Source organism: Phodopus roborovskii, unplaced genomic scaffold, assembly GCF_943737965.1.
Source record: "Phodopus roborovskii unplaced genomic scaffold, PHOROB, whole genome shotgun sequence".
Taxonomy (NCBI): Eukaryota; Metazoa; Chordata; class Mammalia; order Rodentia; family Cricetidae; genus Phodopus; species Phodopus roborovskii.
Genome location: NW_026126413.1, coordinates 9,907,244 through 9,925,410, shown reverse-complemented (window position 1 = coordinate 9,925,410; position 18,167 = coordinate 9,907,244). Strand labels below are relative to the sequence as shown.

At 41.9% G+C, this 18,167-nt stretch overlaps 1 protein-coding gene across 1 annotated transcript in view; it reads right to left on the bottom strand.

Moving 5' to 3' along the window:
* The window catches only part of Fam169a (family with sequence similarity 169 member A), a 47,122-nt gene extending 29,450 nt beyond the window's left edge, over positions 1-17,672 (bottom strand). The window contains exon 1 of the mRNA XM_051183027.1: positions 17,556-17,672. The gene's annotated coding sequence lies outside the window, so the exon portion shown is untranslated. The remainder of the gene's footprint in view (positions 1-17,555) is intronic.
* Between the last annotated feature and the right edge of the window lie 495 nt (positions 17,673-18,167).

The window sequence follows — 18,167 nt, the reverse complement described above, 5'->3', positions numbered from 1 at the left end:
TAATCCCAACACCCAGGAGGCAGAGGCAGGTAGATATCTATGAGTTCAAGGCCAGCCTGATCTATAGAGCAAGTTCCAGGACAGCCACAGCTGTTACACAGAGAAACCCTCTTGAGAAACCAAAAATAAATAAATAAATAAATAAATAAATAAATAAATAAATAAATAAATGCTCTAAAAAGCACCATCTATGCGCACACACAAAGAAACGCAAAAACCACTATATTACATACACTTACAATGGGTGAATGTTGTGGTAAGATATACTTCATATAAACATCTGTTGAAGAAAATGAAAAACATACAAAAAAACATGCTATTCATTTTGTTTCTTTAATGTGTTTACTTTTGGGCCAGCATGATGGGACATACCTTTAATTCCAGCACTTAGGAGGCAGAAGCAGGCAGATTTCTTTGAGTTACAGACAAGCCTGATCTACACAATGAGTTCCAGGCATAAAAAAAAGAAAAAGAAAATAGACCCCAAACACAACAACTATATAAAAAAATTGTTTTGAATTAACTAGAAAAGGCAATCTTATTTACAATTGCAAAACTAAGCTTAAATTTATCAACAATATGATAAAGGTTCTCCCCCAAATGGCTTAATATAATGCAATACTAATAAAAATATATTTGTCTTCTTTTCCCTTGATGATACTTAAGTTGATTAAAGTTAATATGAAAGAGAAAACAAGCTAAATAGGTGGGAAAACCCTTAAAGTCAGAAATAAAAACAACCCTTCCGTAACTGTGACAACATAGTCCCATAAGTGGATGGCAGAACAAGGTACAAGAGCCTTGAAGACTGAGTAGGTAACATACTGTCATCTGTGGGGAAGGGTTTGTCCAATGTGATTGGCTTCACAGTCTTAGTATTAAGTAAAACATTAGTTTTGCTGACTTTTTAACTTAGAACTGAAATGGTTTAGGATATTCTCTACTAACTCTATTCAACATGGCTTCTGTGGGAAACAAAAACGCTGCTCTATCTGACAGTTAAAATGTTTGGGGTTTTGCTTTGCTATGTGGTATTTTACAAAATGTCATCTATTTGCCCACTCTACTGCTGAAGGATAGCTGGGCTATTTTCAGTATTGAGCAATGCTGAATAAACCCACTGAGGAGGCCTATGGAATCTTGGGTTGGACCCATGGCCTCCTTTTTTAGGTCTACACAAGTAAGCTAACTAATCTCAGTAAAACCCTCTGTAACTCCCAGTTCCAGGGGACCCAACACCTTCTTCTGTCTGGCCTTTATAGCCACCAGACAGGCAGTACACAGCTACACACGCACACAAAGCATGCACATACACACACATACACATGTTTTTAAATTAAGTAAAACGATGACCTGTGACAACTAGTGAGCTATCAGATCTTAAAGAGTTAAGAACAAAGCTAGGCTATACTGTCCTGCTCTAAGAGTCCCCCATTCTTATGCTTTAGTTTGTAATGCCATGTGCCCCTGCCATGGCTCGTGAGTAGAGAGGACAACCTGTAGGGAGTCAGTTTTTCTTTCCTCCGTGTGGACTGGGGACTGAGCTCAGGCATTCAGCATAGCCTCACATTCCTTTGCTATTGAGCCACCTGGGCTCCACCCTGACCCCATTTTTATTTACCTAAAATAAAAACCGGAAAGCCTAATTGTAAGACTATTAACAATCTCTTCAACTTTGACTTATGGATTAATTGACTGGTTTTGTGTTGATGAGGGAGGGGGCATTTAGCATGTGTCTTGTCTGTGAAGGTCAGAGAACAACTTCAGGAATTGGGTTTTCTCTTTCTACCACGTAGGCTCCATCCTTCAAGTCCTCAGGTTTGACGGCAAGTGCCTTCACCTGCTGACCCATCTTGCCAGCCCCTGAAATTCACCTTTTATAAAAAGTATAAAGGGATTAAAAAAAAAAAAAAAAACCAACAGAACGTTCTTGTCCTATCATCACCAAAAAAGAAGGGAAGGGCAAAGGGAGGAAAGGAGTTAAGAGAGCGGATCACCAGAACTGAAGGAAATCAACTGCGTGGAGAATGCGCCTCCTAAAATGACCTTCACGCGTGCACAGCTAGGAGAGGCGTCCAGGAACAGGGATACAGAGTTGAATACTTTTTTGTGAATTCTGAAGACTTTTTTTTAGTACTCCTGTAATCTGATTGTAAGGACTTTACCACTGTGTGCATTAAATTGAAAATCTAATTTTATATATCTGTATTTTCTAATCAAATTGATTTTTTAAAGTCAAAATCTATTAATAGAATACTTAAATTCAATTCTGCAGTTAGTAAATATAAATGTCTAAAATATCCATTTTAAGGAAAGAAAGAAAAATGTGTAACTATTTGAAAGTACTAGCACAGGATTTCGTTTAAAGAGAAAATAAGCCCTATGATTCTCAAAGATATCAACCAGAATCTTGGGTAGATAAAGTGCAAGCCGACAGCCAACACTAAACTAAATGGAGAGAAACTCACTCAAATCAGGAACAAGACAAGGCTGTCCACTCTCTCCATGTCTATTCAATATACATAGTTCTTGAAGTTCTTGCTAGAGCAATAAAACAACAAAAGGAGATCAAGTGGATACAAATTGGAAAGGAAGGAGTCAAACTTTTGCTATTTGCTGATACGATGGTATACATAAGTGACCCCAAAAATTTTACCAGAGAACTCCTATAGCTGGTGAACACTGTCAGTAATATAGAAGGACACAAGGTTAACTCAAAACCAACCAACCAATAAACAAACAGTAGCCCTTCTATATAGAGATAATAAAAGGGCTGGGAAAACACAATGATTAGCTCAAAGGTAACACAGCTTTATTGTCAGTTTAGGCAATCTTTTTTGGGGGGGTCATAAATTCAAAATGTAAAAAAGAACCTAGGAAAGTACCATATGCTCCACACTGAAAGCAAGTAAGAAGCCCTGGGCTGGGTGGGCAGGAGGAAGATTCCAGCAGAGGCAAGCAGAAGAAAGGGGTGGGGAGAGAAAGAGGAAACACCCAATGCCCTAGTTTGCGGGCTGCTCACTGTGACCCCTACAGGCCAAAGGCAATGGAAGAGGACTAAAGTATGACAACAACGTGTTCTCCTTCATGCTTAGGTCTTTTCAGAATGAGGTTTGGGCGTGTTTTGATTGTCAGGTATTATTTCTTTACTTGTATACACAATTTAAGTAGAAAACAGTCCGGTTTCTTGAGTTTTGGCAATTCAGATGTTCTCAAACTCACAAGCACAAAAGCACCAGGAAAAAACACTTAAAAACTACAATTTATGACAGTTTTACAACTAAATCCATCACAGGCTTTAATATGAAAAAAAAAAACAAAACAAAACAATTCTACCTCTAAAGACCTAATAATAACTAAATCCACCACTGGTTTTAACATGAAAAAACAAAACAAAACTTCGTTAACTCTTGAGGCTAATCAACACAGACACCGAGCCTTCTACAACCTGCCTGTGTTTCCAAGTCTGCCCCACACTCACCTCTCTCAATGCTAAACTTCATTAAGTTTGAAAGTCAGTAGGACACACTGAGAAGCATCATATTCAGGGTTAAAGAAAGTCTTACATTTAACATATTTATAGCAGCCAAAGTTTGAATGTTGTCCTAAGCATCATTTAAAAGCATCTCCTTAATCTCTAAGGTACAGATTCAAGCCACTACAATTTAAGAAACTTAACCAGGAAAAATATGGCCCCAGGCAACAAAAGATACTTTCCACTATACTTACTTTAATATGCAAAATCACACATCAGTATTTTTTAATCAAGTTGCATAAAATTTTTTTTTGTTAAACTGTTGTAACTATTTCATAATTTAATATTCTACATACATCCTAATTTCGAAAGAATGCTAGAACTGGAATTCTGTGACTCTGGGTCAGCTCTGCCACTAACTTTACAATCATAGACAAGTTACTTACCGTCTTTAGGCTTCTACAATCTCATTAGTGATGTGATACAACTGGGCAGGCAAATCCTAAAGAGCTTCTAAACATCTAAATTCTTTTTTTTTTCCCCCTAAATTCTTATAACTAGAAAAAAATCTTAATGGCTGACTTGGAACTACATAAACTACTAGCTCCACCCTGGTCTACAAAAGCAGGGAAGATGCGGATAAATCCCTCAATTCTGCCTCTTGTTTTTAAGCTTCTGTTCAACGTTACATAACTGTAAAGCTGTCAGGTCAAATTCTGTCAAGTAGTTTAGGCTCTGCCCATGAGATAAACCAAAAGGCCTAAACAGATTCTACATGACCGAGAAAGCTTAATGCAGCCATAAGCCAACTAGCTCATCAAGACTGACATACAATGGACAATGAAGTGTAAAAATTGTCCAAGTTAATTATGAATTAAACAAATGGTATGCTCGGAAATCCTGGCTGTACAAAAACATAAGCAGACCTCTTGCAGAAGAGCTCCAAGATGCCATCAGCCCAGACACTCTGCCTCTACTTCCCATAATTCTGCCCTTTTCCCTAGATTTATAAAACTATGTGAAAGAATGAATGTTCTTAATATAAAAAAGCAGAGTAGGGCCAGGCGGTGGTGGTGCACGCCTTTAGTCCCAACACTCAGAAGGCAAAGGCAGGCAGATTTTCGTGAGTTCATGGCCAGCCTGGGCTACAGAGTGAGGGCCAGGATAGGCTCCAAAGCTTCAGAGAGAAGCCCTGTCTCGAAACAAAAAAAGCAGAGTAGGAACAAGGAAGAACCTGTCACTGTCATTTTCCCTCTACTTACCGCTGCTGATTACTGCTACCTTAAAAACAGAAGGGGACATATTCCTTTATTTGTTCTGTAATTATTGCATGATTGCCAAGGTTTCTGTTGCTGTTTGGGGGCTTCTGAAAGGTACAAATCAAGGTACAAACATTTTTGAGGTGAAAAAATCTGAGAAAACAATTACTCAACCAATCCAAGTCATGAGCCTGTCCTGAATCACAAAGGTGTCTTCAAGACACCATTCAGCAACGCTCTCATCTTCACACAAAAAGCCAGTTTCTTACCTTATGATTCTTTACTCTTCCCTTTCGTCTGTGACTCCATTCCCTAGCCAACACAAGTCCTGTACTACATCATCTCAGCTGATGCCTTTGCCTTACCTCCTTTTCTTCTAGGCCCCATGCCCTCCACAGGCCCTAAATCCTAGATGCCCTGGATGCATCCAAACACCCACCTCTACCCTGAGAGCTGAGAAGCTGGGTGTGCCAATAGTGGAAACTAAAAACCTACCACCCAAATCCAAGTGGTTCTTGGCAGTGCTCAGCAAGTCCTTTTCACTCCCCTAAGAGATTTGCATACATTTGGTTAATGACTGCCACTAAGTTTGTAGGTGGGGGTGGATAGGATCTTAAATAATTTTGTCTGTAAATAAGGCTTATACTGCTGTCTCCAATAGTAGTACTGCAAATCCCTTGAATTCAGTTGACAGATAAAGAAACTAAAAACACAATTTCTCCTTCAAGGGCATACATGTCAATATCTGTTCTTTCAATGACAATGTTGCACCATCTCTCATCAGGAACCTTAGGAACATCCATCAACAAAGTTTTAAATGTACACTTTTCAAAAATATTTTAAGAAATATTCTAACTAAAGTTTTAATCTAAGATATTTAGCACTAAGGAATCATTTAAACATGACAGTATTGGCATTTTGTGTGTATTGGGTTTACAATGGCTAATGTCATGTGCCCTAGAGCCAAGCTGACACAATTTAGTTGTGTGACCTTGGACAAATACTGAAGATATGAACATGTAGAGGGAAAGGACCTCTGTTGGGGCAGAAATAAACTGTGGTTAGCTGCTGAGCGTGTATTCACAGGCTTGCATCTGCCATCTCACCTACTAGGTATGCTGAAGCCCGAGAGTCCCTTGATCTTAGGAGTTTGAGGCCAGCCTCGGCAACACTAAGACTCCAACTTAAAAAAGTATTTTTAAAACTAAAATTCATAAACACTGGCAAAGAACATGAACAGAATTTTTAAGACAGGAAAAATAAAAACCAAAAACTGCCAAATTCCCTTTTTACAAAGTCTAACTTCATATATACTGTTAAAATTATGAACAGTATCAGCATAGTCTGAAAAGAGTACACACTATAGACAGTACTGAACCCTGATGAAGGACTGTAAGGACAAGCCTCCTCGCTCTATGGGCTCATTCTCTGTAGCCCAGCCTCTCCTGAATGTATGTGGCAACAGGCTGGGTCTACATCCTACCTCTAAAGAAGGCAGAATGTGAATTTGGGGGTTCTGTGATGGAAGCAAAGCAGAATTCATGTGACTGAAATGAAAGTTGATGAATGGTTAGAACACAAACACTAGTCATGGGCAATGGTGGTGCATGCCTTTAATCCCAACACTCAGGAAGCAGCCTGGTTTACAACGTGAGTTGCAGGACAGCCAAGGCTACCCTGAGACACCCTGTCTCAAAAAAAAAAAAAAAAAAAAAAAAAAAAAAAAAGACTATTCCCAGGAGTGGCTGGTAAATCCTCCTTACTAAGTCCATAATATGAGCAAGACCCAGAGACCACCTTACACACTTCTGACACATTGCCAAGTCTAACAATTAAAATAATCTTAACTACAGAAAGCCATGACAGCAACTGCAGCTTCCACTGAGACACTCGCTTACTACATAAGTACCGTATTTGCTCTAGGATATCAGCAATGCCAGAGCTCCATGACAATTACCAAACAACCTCAAAGCAGCAATTTACAAAGCCCAGAGAAAGTACTTAATTGAATGTCATAAAGCAGTGTCCATTTCAATATTAAACTGTTTTCTGCTTGGTTTCTCTACCACATAAGCATATCTGACTTTACTAGGATGTATTAAAGTTGCTGGGGGATCAGCACACCCAGCCTCAAGACTAGCTCTGTAAAACGGAGTACAAACAATAATACACTTAGTGTTGTCATTATCTTTAACATAGAACACTACAGGCATGTGTCTCATTTGTAACCACAAAGATTGTTTTAAACATAAAAAAAAAAACTATATCTAGTTCACAAGAGAAACAGAAATAAAACGCAGTACTTAATTTTGGCCTATTTGTGAAATATAACAATTACCACCATCCCCAATCTACTTCCTAATGTCTGTCTAAAAGGCTATGGTAAGGCAAGTTTCTCCAAAGGCCCAATTGGTAAAGGCTTGGTAACCAGCTGGTGGCACTCTTGGGAACTGGTGGAACCTTTAAGAGGCAATGCCTAGGAGGAGGCAGTTAAGTCACCAGAAGCATGCATGCCCTGGAAGGACATAGCCGGACTTCGTCTCCCCTTTCTGTTTGCCCTGACTGCCATAGGTAAGCAGCTTTGCTCTCCCAAGACAAACTGCCTCAAACAGCTACAGAATGAAACATCCACAGACTGAAACCTCTAAGACATAAGCCTCCTTTTTAGCTATCATCTCACTCTGCTACATGATATAAAGCTAACACAACACTAAGGAACACAACCAAGGTTCCCATTCTGTACAGACACTTGACACACAGCGTTGTCTGAAATGCGGCCTGGGCATTTATTTCCCTTTCCTGCCCAGGCCTCTGCACTCTTCATTTTAGAGTCATAGGCCTATGCACACCTTGCTCTTGGTGCCCTCTTGCAAAGACACTTGGACTTGCTTACCTAAATAAGAAAAATAATATCCCCTATTTCTCACTAACATCAGGCTCTTAGTAGCACATTTCCTGAATAACTTCAAAACATATCTGAGCAAATGAATGACTACATGAAAATTTGTAATGCACTGCAGAAACGATCCCTGAAAATGCAGTCTTTGAATGAAAGCCTCAAGAAGGAGGGGGAGAGAGCTGCAAAGCAACCCAGAAAGCAGAGAAAAAGGCAAGTGACTGGATTTCCCAAGCCAGGTAGGGTACATAAAGGCAACTAAGAGTAGAAATGCAGGAAAATAAACTGAGGTCAGACAACAGCAGACTAAGAATACTGTTTTAGAATTCTATTGCTGTGAAAAAGACACATGACCACAGCAACCCTTATAAAAAAGAGAGCATTTAACTGGAGCTTGCTTGCAGTTCCAGAGGTTTGGTCCGTTATCCTCATGGAAGGGAGCACAGCAGCACACAGAAGACAAGGTAGCTTACAGCTCTACATCTGGATCTGAAGGCAGCAGGAACAGAGAGCCACTGGGCCTGGCTTGGGCTTTAGAAAACCAAAGCCCATCTCCAGTGACATACTTCCTCCAACAACTAATCCCTCTCAAAGAGCACCATTCCCCACAGCTATGTGCAAGGTGGATTCACCGGGATGTTTATCAGCATCCTGTGCATAGACAGTTATCCTTCAAGGTCTGTGGTAGACTGGTTCCAGGACTAATTCCCAGCCTAAAATCCAGCTATTCAACTTCAGTGTATGAAATGCCATAGCATTTGATTATCTATTAATATCTTACTGCAGACTTTAAACCATCTCTAGTTTACTTATAATACTGAAAATGAAAGTGCTGTATAAATGGTTGTTAAACTGTGTTGTTTAGAAAATAGTAAGAGGTCTGGGCATGAACAATGCAGAAGTAATTCAGTTTTTCAAACTGCTGACCCGAGAAAGGTTGGATATGCACATACGGCTCTTGTAATATGTAACATACACGATGGGATTCCTTTTTCCTCATTTGCCTAGCCTACCAAGCTCAAAACTCTAGAAAAGCAGAACCCATTTCTTCATACACAATAAAAACTAAAAACACACCAAATGATTCCTGATGTCCTTTCTAATTGTAACTTGTCCATATTTACTTCCCTTCAAAACACTAGAGCTTACTTTGAAATAGAAGCTAGGAAGAAAGAAAAATCTGGATTTACAAGGGGTGGTATCCTCAAATTTTCATTTATAATTATTTTTTAAGCTCAGAATGCATTGCTATTTACCATGTACCAGGCATTGTGCTAAATATTCTTTATATATTATCTCATTTGTTTCTCAAATGTTAAGAAGCAACCATTTTATATACATTTTCCAAATAAATGTTAGGCCTGAATGATAAGCAAGCTAATCAAGTTCTCAAGGCTAAAGTAGTAGACCCAGGTTCTTAACCTAGGCAATCTTCTGTAGAAGCTTTTTACCTGCTGGCCAGATTCCCAGATCAAAACAAAAGGGCAGAATAGACCACAATGTACCTAAATGTGATACAATTGTTATAGACCATAATAACCATACTGCTCAATCATTTCTAAGAACTTAATTTTTAAATCCTGCAATGTACTTTCCTTAGACTTTTGATGATTCTTACACTGTATTCAGAATTTTTAAATGATTACTTCACAATTAAGAAAAGGGAGCACTTGAGAGGCAGAGGCAGGTGCGATCTATGAGTTCAAGGCCAGTCTGGTCTACAAAATTGAGTTCCAGGACAACCAAGGCTACACAGAGAAACCAAAATAAAGAAAGAAAAGAAAAACCTAAGCCAGAGGCTTAGGTCAGTTGGTAGGATATTTGATTAGCTCTGGGCACAATCTTCAGCATTGCATAAGTGCATCTGGTGATGTAACTGTAATCTCTGCACTTGCAAAGTACACACAGTTACACAGTTAAGTCTGAGGCGCCCCCAACCCTACCGGTAACTCAGCCCACCTGTAGGGAGTCCACTACAGACCAAAGTATGTATACTACCAAAGTCCAACTTAGCGAACCAGTGAGTTTTACTGAGTTACAGGAGCATAAATAACTCAAACACAGCTACATCACCAAGGTCCACCCCAGCACAGTGACAGCTCACAAAGCTGGCAACCTAGAACACACTACACAGGCTGCAGGCTGCTCACCAGATTGGAGAATTCCTTTCGAGGTGACCCTGCTGGTCTGCTTTTCTACTCAGTTGGTTGATCTGGGCTACTTTCGGGCTGCTTGGCTGGTCCCTGCTTCTCCAGGGCTGCTCCTGGAAGGCAGGCAGGAGTCTTCTTTGCAGCTTAGCTGGTCTGAGAGGGACAACAGTCTTTTCTGTTTGTATATAGTTGTGGAGAGGGGGCTGGTGAATCCCACAGGTTTCAGGAACTTCCTGAGGCTACTCTGAGCTATTTACTTCTTGTCTCAATGAGCTTCCCTGAAGGAGAGAATGTTTCAATCCTGGAGGAAAAGGTTACATAACATGTCTATGTAAGTCCACCCCATCCCCCAAATAAAGTAAAATAATAAAGCTTGTTTTTAAAGATGAGGTTAAAAACTAACAAAATAAAATGTCTACCAAATATTTCCTTAGTAAGTTATTCCAAGATAAAGCTAAGGGGGGGGGGGATCACATCTACTAAAATTGTATTATAATTTCTAAACTATCCACTGAGAAAAATAGAACTCTGAGAGCTATGCAGTACTATATTCAATACAAACCACTTACTAAGTTTGGTGTGCACTCTGGAGAGCACAAGATTGCCAGAGTGTATCTGTGTGTACCACATGCATGTCAGTGCTTGCAGAGATCAGAGGAGGGCACTGGATCCCCTGGAATTAGTTACAGATGATTGTGAGCCACCGTGTGTGTGGGTGCTGAGAACAGAAGCCAAGTCCTCCGCAAGAGCAACAGTACTGCCCAGGTGACTCTCTCTTAGAGTACCAATTCTCCTCTGGAGAACAGCTCGTGTGTGGGGACGCTGAGGAAACACTTCCCAGAAGACTTCACCTCAGTGACATGATGCTGATCTCTTCTTTTTATTATGTATGGTGTTCTGTCTGCACATCTGCCTGCAGGCCAGAAGAGGGCACCAGATCTCATTACAGATGCTTGTAAACAACCATGTGGGTGCTGGGAATTGAATTCAGGACCTCTGGAAGAGTAGCCAGTGCTCTTAACCTCTGAGCTCTCTCTCCAGCCCCACCCAAACCCCACTCCTCAGGTTGGTCTCAGCCCCAGCTGACAAACGTTTACTACTGTCACAGCAAAGCAAAGGTTTTACTTTACTGGTTCTGATCTCTCATTAATCAGAGCTGATTCTTCAGCTCCTGCTGACTAAACAGCACAGATCCTTCATACAAAGTGTCTAGTAAAGGCTTTTCTTCCCTCTGAAACTTCACAAGCCAGGCCTGCACTGCTCTCAATACTTTTATCATCCAAGCTCCCATACAACAGCTCATCAAGCTTTGAACACGCACTCAATGGCTTTTCTGGCCCAAAGTTCCAAAGCCCTTCTACAAGTCTCCCAAAAGCACATGGTCAGGCCTGTCAAGCCTGGTATCAATTTCTGTCCTAGTTAGAGTTACTATTGTCATAGTAAAACACCATTACCAAAAGCAACTCGAGAAGGAAAAGGTATTTTTGGCTTACAATTCCACATCCATAGCTCATCACTGAAGGAAGTCAGGACAGCATCTCAAACACAGAGAGGGAATCTGGAGGCAGGAGCTGATGCAGAGGCCATGGAGGAGTGCTGCTTACTGTCTTTATTCCTCTGGTTTGCTCAACCCAGGACCATCAGTCTAGGGATGCTACCACCCATGATGGGCTGGGCCCTCCCCAATAACCATTAAGAAAATGCCCTACAGGCTTGCACACAGCCCAATCTTATGGAAACATTTTCTTAGATTGTGTCAAGCTGACATAAAACTAACCAACACAAGACTATAAATGTGTATCAACTGTTTTATTAACTACACTATGCTTTTGTACCTTCACTCTTACAAGATGAGGATACACAAAAAGTTAATATTATTCAGGCAAAAATTTTAAAAATATTTCTTAAAGTGTATGTGTGTGTGTGTGTGTGTGTGTGTGTGAGAGAGAGAGAGAGAGAGAGAGAGAGAGAGAGAGAGAGAGAGAGAGAGAGAGGTGTAGGTACCTACAAAGCCATAGGCATTGGATCCCCTGAGCTGGTTATATGCAGTTGTGAGATCAAAGACCTCCAGGAACAGTACATGCTCTTAACCACTGAGATGTCTCCAGCCCCTCCAAACAAAACCTACAGACTAGCTCTAACTCTGCTTTCCTGATTTCAAATCAACAATACTTTTACATATTCAAACCCAAGAATCAGGACATCCAAATACCATTTTTTTTTTTTTTTCTAACATTAGCTATATTCCCTTTTCTTTTTGAGAAAGGCTCTCACCTCTGCAGCCCAACCTAACCTAGAATTCACAAGGCTGGCCTTAACCTCACAGGCATCCTGCCTCAGCTTCCTAAATGCTGGGATTACAGGTGGGAGCCAAGGTGCCCAGCATTTTAGCTGTGTTTTACACTTGGGAGTCTAAGTAATAGAAAAAGGTCAATAAATGAAATGCAAAGTAAAACTGAATTGAGATTTCAACCCACTCGAGTCAGAAAGGGCATCACCAAGAAAACAACAACGTCTGGTACAATGCAAAGGGTTTATCACTGATGGGAATACTCCTGAAGAAAACTAAAAGAGAACCATCATATGATCCTCCCATGCCAGTAACTCCTGGGTACACACCCAAAGGAACCTGTCAGCACACCACAGAGAGACCTATACACCCACATGAATGGCAGCCCTATTTAAATTAGTCTATTTACAGAATCAGCCTTGCTACCCAACAGATGAATGGGTAAAGAATACAAGGTCTATATGCACAATGAGGTATTACTCAGCCATAAAGAATGAACTCTCATTTGCAGGAAAATGGACAGAACTGGAAATGATGACTCCAGTAAAGTACGCCAGCCTCAAAAACACAAACACAGTGTTCCTGCTCATGCATGGAGTCTGTATTTTAAAGACATGAAGCGGGCATGGTGGCACTCCCCAGCACTTGGAAGGGAGAGGCAGCAGGATCTGTTTGAGTTTGAGGCCAGCTGGTCTACACATAGTGTTCCAAGCTAGCTACATAGTGAGACCCTGTCACAAAGACACAAAAGTGGAAGGGGGGGGCGCAGGGGAGGGCTGGGATGATAGGGGTGCAAGGAGGGAATGAGTCTGACCACAGTACACAGTATACATTTGAAAATGTCACACATGAAGCCTATTATTTTTTCAGTTAACTTTTATTTTTAAAAAAAATCAGAACTAATCTAAGTGCCTGTTTAGGCACTTCAGGATACCAAAGGGATAAAAATGTCCAACTTTAAAAAACTTGTATTTCCTCCACATAAATAATATACTAATGAAAATGGAAGGTTTTCATTTTTTAATCAGAATTCTACTAATATTGTGTTTATACTTTACCTCATAAAAATCTAAAGCTTTTGTTGACATAGGATAGACAAAATACAATGTTTAAAGTAAGAAAGTAAGAGGCTGGAGAGATGGCTCAGTGATTAAGAGTGCTACCTGCTCTTTCAGAGGTCCTGAGTTCAATTCCCAGCACCCACATGGCAGTTCACAACTATCTGTGACTCCAACTCTGGAGATCTGACACTCCCACACAGGCATACACACTGACATACACCAATGCAATAAAATAAAAATAATCAGTTTTTTTTCAAATAAATTATCGATTTAATGTACCTCAACAAAATGTTCTACAGGGGGCACATGCTGGGACAACAAAAGGGGGAAAAAAATAAGGTTAACTGAACTAGATAATAAGAATTATCCTAATTTCATTAATGATAATCATCTTAACTTTCCTCTAGGCCTGTCATCACATGTAATTCTGCCGGTGGCATTTTTAGCTAGGTGTGTTATTACTATTATGGACTTGGACCGTACAGGCTCATGTATTTAAAGTCTGGTCCCCAGATGGAAGGTCTGTGTATAGTCTCAATGTCTACTTCCCGATCTGCCAAGATAAGAGAAGCAATTACCAAAAAGTCCACCACAGCCAGGCCACTCCATTCCCTTCCATACAGTGATGGACTGCATCCTGTGACACTAGAAGCAAAATCAAACTTTTCCTTCAAGTTAGTTCTGGCAAGTCCTAACTAACAAAGTAACGTAACTAACCAATTACACTTTCACAGCTGGGGAAACAGGACTGGAGAGACTGAGTAGCTCAGCAAAAGTCAGACAGTCCAAATTCAAACTTCTGCCTCTTTGCCTTCACTGTGAAATCAGACTGAAAAATAAGCACCGTGTAGTATGAACATAAGCTCATCAGATATATCTGGAACCAATCTAAACTTCAAAACAGTGTGTGTGTGTGTGTGTGTGTGTGTGAGAGAGAGAGAGAGAGAGAGAGAGAGAGAGAGAGAGAGAGAGAGAGAGAGAGAGAGAGAGAGAGAGAGAGAGAGAGAAGTTTGGCCTCTAGAACTCCCTTTTAGTATAGGTCATTACTTTATCCAATAATTATATATAATATATATTTATATACAAGAAAAAGTCAAACTCATTGACTTTCCTTCCTTTCTGATTAATTCCTAAATTGGGCCATGTCCTTATCAATCTATTAAATATTTTGACCTCCCAGCTACCAAAAACATTGCAACCTCCCAACTTCAATCAATCATTTTCATTCTTACTCCTCTTGGCCATGTTACTGGTCAGACCCAACCTGCCATGTAAAACCTTTTTCCTTCTTGGATACCCAGAACAATACATTTTCCCAATTCTCATTTTTTTTTTCTCCCAGCAACGGAATGCTGGCCTCTGTACACTCCATCTTCAGGGGCCCTTCCACATGCTAGGAACATGTCTTACCATGCCCTATGCTTAAGTTCAACCATTATTTTGTAAAATACTCCTGGTCTCACTCATACCAAAAGTGTAACCTCTTTTGTACACTCCTCATCACCACGCTTAGTTTATTCACAGGACACTTGATGGCTGTCCCATCCATAAGACTAAACTTCTGAACAACAGAAAGCACATTTATGTTTCTGTCCTAGACAAATGTCTGGTTTTAAATACCGTGGTGAATTTTCCATATTAAACTATTTTTACACTTCCAAAATTACAAATAAAGGGAAGCATACGACTTGGCACTCTGTAAAAACATTCACTAAACTGATTTGTTTCTAATTCAAATTTTCAAAAGAATTATATATTTGTATTTTAAGGAACTTTTAAGGCTTAATTCAAAATGCTTCATTAAAATAGACTCCTCGATGAAATGGCCAGTTTCTTTGTATCCTACAACATAGAGGCAACTAATGGCTGATTAATAAATGGAAGCTATCTTTGGTGTAGTCTAAAACTAAGCCAAGTAGCATTTTAATCTAAGCAATCTTTCTAGCCCAAGGAAGTTAGGCATGCACTAATACTTCAACAATTTATTTCTAACGTTTTAGCAAATTCTCAACTTTTCCCTGACTGTCTTCAAATCATCACATCTTTCCCTTCATGAATTCTACCCAGTAATGTTGTTTGTGAAAGAACTGCCAACTACCTTTCTACAACTGAAGCACACCAAATTTAGAATTTAAAACTTCAGGGTTAAAGAAACAAAAATAGAGCCCAATGGTGTCTGAGAAGACCATCATCTTGCAACAAAACAATCACAACAATCACACCCTCCCCCCCCCCAAGTCTTAACAACAATCTTTTATTACACCATCCTTGATGGACATTGCAAATCTCCTCTTAAAGTCAACACTGCATTTTTTGGTAGTTGGTTTGACAGTACACACAGGCTTGAAAGAGTATGGAGAAGCATTCCATTTTGATTTCTCAGCCACTGACAACTTATCAATGAAAATCTTAAGCAATCTTCAAGAAGAACTGCACACCCAAGATCACTTCCAAACTCCCCAAGTAGACACACCTGTCCCAAGGTAGGGATACACATCAAGGTCAAAGTAAAAGAAGCTGTTGGATTTCAAGTTTAAGGTGCTAGGAGAGACAACCTCATCTCCCTTTTATAGGTCCAAACAAGTCACCTATGTCTCCTGGCTTCTGTTTACTCAAATTCCCTAACCCGAGACAGAGACTTAAATATCTTAGGGGCCTTTTCCCCTCTGTAATTTTGCCTGTAAAACAAGCATCATTAACAGGAAGCATGATTTTCTGCTGGAGACGGTCCTTAGTGTGGAACCAATTTAATTTTTTAACAAGGGTAACAGGAAATTTTTACTTTCTGAAGATCGGAGTCAAGTAATCCACTGGATTCAGTCTCCTAAAGGATGGAAACCACTTACAGCTATTCGAACTCGACTTCAAATATCAAAATAACTAGAAAGAAGTCTTTTGGAACCTACACAGATACCAGTTTGATGTATGATCACTGGGGACTCACATGGGTTGTGTGTGGGTTCACCAAACCGATCCTCTTCATAAATTTAAAGAGGAATCCACTATGACGGCCACTCCACGTTTATGCATGACAGACTAAGTTATGCATCATTTGTACTGAAGTTTTGTGACCAATGAACTCCTCTCAGGTATCTTTCTCCCCATTCTCTATTCTAAAGGAGCAACGGTTAAAAGTAAATAAATATGTGAGCCTAATCTAGTCCATATTAGCTCCATACAAATCTTCTTGTAAATACTTCATAGAACAAGATACGGTTTGAACATATTACCACCTATACATACTATGATGTGCTTTAAAAAAAAAAAAAATTAAAGCACACCAAACCCAGATCTATCAGAGTAATTCCCTCCAGGGCTCACATGTATGCATTATGCAACAACCAGCGATCCAGATGTTAATCCCTGTTGTGATGCAATGGCAAAATACCAAAGGCAAGGGTCTAACTCATTCAAAGAGCCCACTAACACATTTAAACAAGAATTATTATACGCTCGAGAATCTTGGAAAACGAGAAATTAATAATTCTTGAATACATTAAAACTTCCTTTGGGTGACCTTTTAGATGCGTCCCCCCCCCAATACCCTAGAAAATCCTCACAGCGTTTTAATCTAGGTTTTGAAAATGAAGGCCTGAAGGGGGGAAAGGGGACCTGCATCAGGTGGTTACCTTCGGGTCTACTCTTGGGAAAGACCCGCGTAAATTATTTCCAGAAGGGAGTAACGCCTTTCATCATTCTTTCCCAAGCACAATCCTCGTAGTAAAACGCGACCCAGACCCCCGGGCCAGACACCACCCGGGACTCGAGGCTCCGTCCTTGCATCTCCGGTGGCACAGGCCTCTCCGAGATCGGCTCGATGGACGGCAGGGAGCCCTGGGACAGAACCGCAGTGACCCGAATTCTAGAGGGGCGAGACCCCCTCCGTACAGTGCCTAGTGCAGACAGAGCAGCGGGCCGTGAGGGAGCCACCTGCGCGGCCACACGGCGCTCGCACCCCGCCCGCCCGGGTCCCGCTACCCCGAGCCGGCCCGGGAGGTGCAGCTGCGACCCCGGGGAAGGCGAGCGCGGCATTCCCGCACACAAAATGGAGGCCCGCGCACCTGGGGTCGCCGCCACCCGAGGTCCTCTCCCCCGCGGGTGCCCGGGGCAGCTCGGCCTCGTCCGCCGCGCCACGCCGCAGCGCGCCGCGCGCACTCACCTCAGCCGCGCCGCGGGGGCCCGAAGGCGGAGCGCGAATGAATGAGCCGCCGGCCGCCGTCGCCGCCCGGCCGCAGCCCACCGTCCCTCCGCCGGCGTGACGCACTGGCGCCGCGGCGCGCCCACCGCGGATCCCCCCGCCCGCCGGCCCTCCGGCCGCCGGCCTCGCGCGCCGCGCCGCGCCGCCCCGCCCCGGGCCCGCCGCCGCCGCCGCCGCCCGCAGGTGTGCGCCCGCCTCGCTCGGCCGGGATTAAAGGAAGAGTGACCTTGGCTTAGCCGGGAATAGCAGCCAGGAAGCCGCGGGGGCCGCGCGCTGGCCTCGCCGGCTCCTTTAAGGTCGACCTGCGCGGCATCCCGCGTGCGCCGCCCTCCCTGCGGGGCCTCGGGCCCGGCGCCCGGCTCTGGAAATTTCGCCCGGGTGGGCGCGGCTTCCCTGTGGGGAAGGAGATGCTCGGCCGAGCTGGGGACGCCGGCGTCTCCTCCCCCACCCACAGCCCCTCGCCACCTCCTGGCCACCCCTGGCCCCACAGCCCTGACTCTACTAGAGAGAAGGAGCCATCCTACGTGACAAGCTAACCTGACCCCAGAGAGCCTGCGCCATCCTCGCCCTTTCCCTCATCCCTTACCACCCAGGCCCTTTTGCTGATTACATCCTACTCGAGGAAAAAGAAGTTCACAGGCATGTTAGGGATGAAAATTCTCCTTTAAAGTAATAACAGGCTGTAGAAGAAATGTATTTAATAAAGATGCATAGCAATCGTGTTTGATTCCTCAGTTCTAAGGAATAAAATCATCCGGTTGTAATTGCATTGTGGTTAAGCTCATTCAGAAAAAAACTGTAAATCACTTCTTCTATTCCTGGGAAGTATTTATTAATT